The sequence below is a fragment of the Crocuta crocuta genome, unplaced genomic scaffold, assembly GCF_008692635.1.
Source record: "Crocuta crocuta isolate KB4526 unplaced genomic scaffold, BGI_CrCroc_1.0 scaffold1557, whole genome shotgun sequence".
Taxonomy (NCBI): domain Eukaryota; kingdom Metazoa; phylum Chordata; class Mammalia; order Carnivora; family Hyaenidae; genus Crocuta; species Crocuta crocuta.
Genome location: NW_027530692.1, coordinates 28419 through 35297, shown reverse-complemented (window position 1 = coordinate 35297; position 6879 = coordinate 28419). Strand labels below are relative to the sequence as shown.

General features: G+C 46.2%; 1 pseudogene; it reads left to right on the top strand.

Moving 5' to 3' along the window:
• Nucleotides 1–3515, top strand: part of LOC144235686 (centriole and centriolar satellite protein OFD1-like) — a 28340-nt pseudogene extending 24825 nt beyond the window's left edge.
• The last annotated feature ends 3364 nt before the right edge of the window (nt 3516–6879 follow it).

Genomic DNA, 6879 nt, shown 5'->3' with positions numbered 1-6879 from the left:
TTTCTATCCACACACCCCCCAGCCCTCCAGGGCAGGCCAGGTAATGCCGCCTTCGCTCCCAGCCCCACGTCCAGATAGCCGAACGCGGTCTCAGCTTGATTTGTTGGGGATAGAAAGACCACGTGGTGTTGTAGAGTTCGTAACGTGGTTAGAAGGTAACATAGGATCTTTGAGAATCCTCTAAATTACCTGCATGGAGAAAATCTTTCTTTTCGCAAATAAGTAATTTCTACTGGTGTACTAAGCTTGGTGTGTAGAAAAAACAGTATGGTATCAATAAACATCTTCATAGTTCCAAGAGTAGACTGGGTTTATAAAAATAAAACAAATGTACAAAATCTGCAAAAACAAATTCCGTTTAAATTTAAAACAATTTTGGGACTCCTGGGTGGCTCAGTCAGTTAAGCGTCCCATTTCAGCTCAGGTCATGATCTCACAGCTCGTGAGTTCGAGCCCCACGTTGGGCTCCATGCAGACATCTTGGAGCCTGGAGCCTGCTTTGGATTCTTTGTCTCCCTCTAACTCCACCCCTCCCCCACTTGTGCTGTATGTCTCTCTCTCTCTCTCTGTAAACTAAATATTTAAAAAAGTAAAAACAATTTCACACATCATTACAAAGTCGTTTGAAAACCTGTGAGCATTTAAAATATAAACAAACAACGGTCTGATTTTTTTTTTGGACCTGAGTATAGTTGACACGCGATGTTTGACTAGTTTCAGGTGTACAGCATAGTGATTGACTGTACGTGATGCTGTGCTCCCCACAAGTGTCACTGCCATCTGTCAGCATGCAGCACCACGACACTCCCACTGCCCCTATTCCCTGTGCCGCACCTCTCATTCCTGTGGCTTACTTGTTTCCTAAGTGAGAGCCTATACCTCCCACCCACTTTTACTCATTTTGCCCACCCCTCTCCCTCTCAAGACCATCAGTTGGTGGTCTGTATTTACAGGTCTCGTTCTGTTTTTTATTTATTTATTTGTTTTTAGATTCCACATATAAGTGATATCATAGGGAATTTGTTCTTCTCAGTCTGACTTCTTTCACTTAGCATAGTACTCTGTAGGTCCATGCAAGCTGTTGGAAAAGGCAAAAATCTCATCCATTATTAGGGCTGAATACTATCCTGTTACGTATATGTGTGTGTATACACACCTAGGCACCATGTTTTCTTTATCCATGTGTCAGTCACTAGATACTTGGGTTGCTTCTGTATCTTGGCTATGGTAAATAATGCCGCTATAAATACAGGGGCACGTATGTCTTTTCAAATTAGTATTTTTGTCTTCTTTGTGTAAATACCCAACGGTGGAATTGCTGGAGGATATGCTGATTCAATTTTTAGTTTTTTGAGGAAGCTGCATACTGCTTTTCATGATGGCTGCACCAGTTTGCTTTTCTGCCAACGCTGCCGGAGGGTTCCTTTCTCCACATCCTCACCCACACTTGCTACTTCTTGTCTATGAGAGTCTAGCCACTGATATGTAGCACGTGATACCTCCTTGTAGTTTTGATTTGCATTCTGCTGATGATGAGTGATGTTGGGCATCTTTTCATGTGTCTGTTGGCCATCTGGATGCCTTCTTTGGGAGCTGTCTCTTCAGGGTACTGTGGCCATTTCAGTCGGATTATTTGGATTATTGGTGTTGAGTTGTCTCAGGTCTTGACGTATTTTGGTTTTTTCTTTTTTGCGAGAGCAGGGGAGGGGAAGAGGAAGAAGGAGAGGGGCTCTTAAGCAGGGCTTGTGCCCAGTGCAGAACCTTCAAAGGACTTGATCTCACGACTGTGAGATCATGGCCTGAGCCAAAAGCAACAAAAGCAACTGAGCCATGCAGGTGCCGCTTCGTATTTTGGATATTGTTATCAGATACATCGTTTCCAAATATCGTCTCCCATTCAGTAGGTTGCCTTTTTGTTTGGCGATGGTTTCTTTTAGCTGTGCAGAAGCTTTTTATTTTGGTGTAGTCCTAATAGTTTATTTTTTATTTTGTTTCTTTTGCCTCAGGATACCTATCTAGAAAAATGTTGCTGAGTCCGATGTCATAGAAATTACCGTCTATGCTCTCTTCTAGGATTTCTGTGGATTCACCTCTCGTGTTTAGGTCTTTAACCCCTTTTGAGTGTATTTCTGTGTTTGGTGTAAGAAAGTAGTCCAGTTTCATTGTCGGACACGTAGCTGTCCAGTTTTCCCAGCACCATTTATTGAAGAGACTGTCCTTTCCCCATTGTACTCTAGCCACCTATGTCATAGATTATTTTGCCATATTAGTGTGAGTTTCTTTTTAGCCTCTCAGTTGTATTTTGTGGATGTATGTCTATTTTTTATGTATGGCTTTGATTACTACAGCTTTCTAGCATATCTTGAAATCTGATATTATGATACCTCCAGCTTTGCTTTGTTTTTTCAAAATTGCTTCGGCTCTCTGGGGTCTTCTGTGGCTCCATACAAATTTTAGTATCGTTTATTCTAGTTCTGTTAAAAATACTGTTGGAGGTCAGCTGGGTGGCTCAGAGGGTTGAGCGTCCAACTTCAGCTCAGGTCATGATCTCACAGTTTATGGGTTGGAGCCCTGTGTTGGGCTCTGCACACAGCTCAGAACCTGGAGCCTGCTTTGGATTGTGTGTGTGTGTTTGTGTGCACGCGTGCACGCCTCTCCCTCTCTCTCTCTCAAAAGTAAACATTAAAAATGATCTTAAAATTTTGATAGGGATTGCACCGAATCTGTAGACTTCTTTGGGTAGCTGGGGCATTTCAACAATATTATTTCTAACAATCCATGAGCATGGACTGTTTTCTATTTGTGTCGTCTTCGATTTCTTTTACCAGTGCTCTGTAGTTTGGGAGTACGGGTCTTTCAGCTCCTTGATTAAACTTATTTCTAAACATTTTATTACTTTTGGTGCCGTTGTAAATGGAATTATTAATCTTTTTCTGGTACTTTCTTAATAGTATGAGTAATGCAGCTGATTTCTGGGTATTTTTCTATCCTGCAACTTCACTGAATCCATTTATTCTAATAGTTTTTTGATGGAGTCTTCAGGGTTTTCTATGTATAGGATCTTGTAATATACAAAGAGTGACCATTGACTTTGTCTTTTCTAATGTAGATCCCTTTGTTTTCTTTGTTTTTGAGAGAGAGAGAGACAGAGCACGAATGGGGGAGAGACAGAGAGTGAGGGAGACAGAGAAGCCAAAGCCGGCTCCCGGCTCTGAGCTGTCGGCACAGAGCCTGACACAGGACTCCAACTCACAAACCATAAGATCATGACCTGAGCCAAAGTTGGACGCTTAACTGACTGAGCCACCCAGGAGCCCCATGGATGCCTTTTTTTCTTACCTGATTGCTGTGCTAGGACTTCCAGTACCTTGTTAAATCATGGTGGGAAGAGTGGACATCCTTGTCTTGTTCCTGATCTTAGGAAGTTCCTATTTGTATATAATCGAAACAAAATCTACATTGGTCTTGGGTCCTGGCATACGCTTGCTAAAGCAGGAGTGGATGGGTGTGTTTAGGGTACAGTGGTGGTTGCTCAGTCTGGGATTCCGGTCTCATGTGGGACTCCTGTTGGCGCCTGGTCTTCGTGACAGGAGATTCTGACTTCAGCCTGGGCCTCTGTGTGTGGATTCCACTTTACTGTATAGCGCTGAAAACTGCCGCATGTGTTTATTATAATCCTAAAGCATGTAATGGTTTTTTATATCCCTCTTCATTGTAATAAAAGGCAAGAAGAAAGACAAGACAGGTGTGCCAAGTGAGGGCCCGTCAGTGCATGGGAGGGTAGCATCTTCAGCTGGCATGTGCGGGGGGCATGCACAATTTGTGTTTTTCAAAAATGCTTTTTCGTTCTTGAAAGAAATTCCGCCCAGGAACAGCATGGTAATGGTGGTAGCACCTGCCTCACAGCGTGAGGGGGGTTCTGAGGAGTGACAGTTAATGGGTTCAGGGGATGCCTGGTGCATGGAGGGTGCTTGCTGCTGCATGTAGCCCTTGTTCTCCATGAGCGCAAGAAAAACGGCTTTTCTGCAACAGTTTCTTGAGTCCCAAAAAGGTTTTGTCATGTGCTCTTGGGTTTTACGTTCCTTCAGCGTGACATCCTTGAATTTTATTCTTCCAATCCAGTCTTCATCAAAGTCAGACGGAACATGAGGACCAAAGAGAATTTTCAGATCTGGACAAGCTACCTTTTAAGGACAATGTCCTGGTTTTTAGTTCGGAACGTAGAAGGCTTAGTTTTGGTGAAACCTATCCATTATCATAAAAAGTGAAGCACTTAAGATTAAGACATTTTGATTTTGTGATAAAACCACAAATACGGATGTGTTGCTTCATTTTTAAGTTGTGAAGATTTTCAAGGGGGTGTTCAGAGTTATGTTCATTAAATATTTATTTCATGAACTTTACCACTACGTGCGGTAGTAGAATGTTCGGAACGTTTAAATCGGAAGCTTAGCAAAGCTTGCAGCATCTCCGTGACTCCCTTTGTTAGGCTTGTTAACTCCTTGACTTTAAGTAGAATTGAGACAATTATCAGCAAGCCAGGTAAGTTCTTGGACTTGGTCCATTTTCCTGTTGGGCGACACATCGATTTTGTGAGGGATGTAATTCTGGAAACCCTAAGACTCCTCGGAGACGGGAACACACAGCAGGCGGCCATGGCGCAGACCGTAGAGCAGGCCTGGATACTCCCCTGCCACGCCGCACCCCCTCCTGTCGCCGTGGTGCCTGAGGACCTGGGGGACGCTTGTTCGCTCCTCTTGTAGATGCAGGGAGCATGCTGAGGCAGCGCGAAGTGGACGACCTCTGCCCTGTTGGCGACATGCCTCACACAGGTGCTGCTGCCGCCACGGTGTCTGCCAGACCTGTCTCCTGTTGCCACCCGAGTAAGTTTTGCTCTCTTTGAATTAACAAAATACATTAACGAACGACTAATGGTTAATATTTCATTTTCTATTTATATGCTGCTTCTATGTATTAAAAAAATTGGACAAGAAAAACCTTTCTGGGGCGCTTGCGGGGTCTCCATCGGCTGAGTGTCTGACTTTTGATTTCCACCTAGGTCATGATCTCACAGCTTATGGGTTCCAGCTCTGCATCAGGCTCTGTGCATTGAGCACAGCGTGCTTGGCATTCTCTTACCACCCCCTGTCCCCACCCCAGCACCATCACTCACCTGCTTGCGTGCTCTGTCTCTCAAATAAACTTAAAAAAAGGAAAAACGTTTGTCTATCTCAATCTTCAGGCAAACTGATGACATTGGAGGAAAACTTGTCATCAGACTGATTTTCCTGGCCCACCTTGTCTGTCATCTTCTCTTCTCCACATGACCTTCTTCCCTCCCCACTGGGGATGTTTGAGCTCTGCTCCAGGGCTCAGCGAACAGGCGCCTTCTTTTCTCCTCGGACCACAGGGTTTCAGCCTCTGAGTTGGAGGGAAGTGCCTCACGTAAAACCACCTGTAGGTCCGCTCCAGCCTCGGAGAGCAGTGTCCCTATCCCAGAAGAGGCCTCTCAAAAGCGGTCTGTTGGTTTGAGGTGCAGTTGGCAATGCAAGGAATCACTGAAAGGAGCCAGAGGCTTAGGAGAGAGCGGTTTTTGCTGATTGCAGAGGAAGTCCTTTCTGGAAAGCGCTCATTCAGTGAGACTCAGTCAAGAGCCTTTTTCTGTGCTGGGCGCTCTTCTGGCAGCCGGGCACCTGCAGTGAACCGACCCAGGGCCCCTGCTTCATGCGCTTCCAGCGGGTGACTGGGACCGTCGGCATGCCAGCGCTGACAGCCTCTCACGAGCGAGATGTGACCAGGACGGTGGTGCCCTGGTGCGGCTCTGGTGGGCAGAGATCTCAGTGACTTAGGGGATAAAAATCCTGCAGTAGGATAGAATACAGGACACCAGCTGAGTACTGTATGTTACAATAGATGGCTTCTTAAATTACTATAAATGGTGGGGTTACGTTTTGATCATTGAGAAATTTTCACATGTTTCACCTCTTCATCTGTGTGCAGAAGGAAGTGAAAAAGCCCAAAACTTGGCTACCTTTGTGCCAGTGGAAACACCGCTGTTCTTTGCTCTTCCGTCCAAAGAGGTTCTGCAGTGCCACTCTGTAGCCACTGCGTACACCTCACGGCGAAGAGGCGGCCCTTCCCTCTTCGTCTGTTGAAACTTGCACCCAAACAGCATCCCCCCTGAGGCTGCTGCACCGCATGAGCGCATGACCCATGTCCTAGTGACCTGCTTCCAGCGTAGGCAGGAGTGTAGCATCTTGGCACATGGGTGAGCAAACACAGGAAAAGGGCAGGACCGGAGAAGGGGGGTGGGAAAGCTTGGGGATCAGCCTGGAGCAGGCGAGCAGTGGCAGCTACCTGGCTAGACCCAGNGCCAGACCCTGGGTTGGGAGGTGTCCAGGGGGTCCTGCCAGGGGCAGGAGAGACTGTAGCACTTTCCCGGGAGCAAGGGGAGGAGTTAGGAAAGGGCTGGGTCAGGGCACGTGGGTGGCTCAGGTAAGTATTACTCTTGATTTCTGTTCAGGTTATGGTCATGTTCGAGGGTTTGATCCCACATGGGGCTCTGCACTAACAGCGTGGAGCCTGCCTAGGATTCTCTCTGTCTGCCCCCTGCCCCTTCCCCACTCATGCACACGTGCGTGTTTTCTCTCTCTCTCTCTCTCTCTCTGTTTCTCATAAGTATACTTTAAACAAAAAACTTCACTGTGGAAAAAAGTAAAAGGGGAGGGTATCTGTGTAAATGACTAGGGACTAACGGTTAAGTCTGAATCCTAAAGATGGGGGGAGGCTCCACACCAAAGGCAGAGGTGGAAATGTAGGGCTTGACTGGGGAAGCAGGGAGGAGGTGGGCAGAGAGGGGGAGAGGTGGTGATTGGGGGG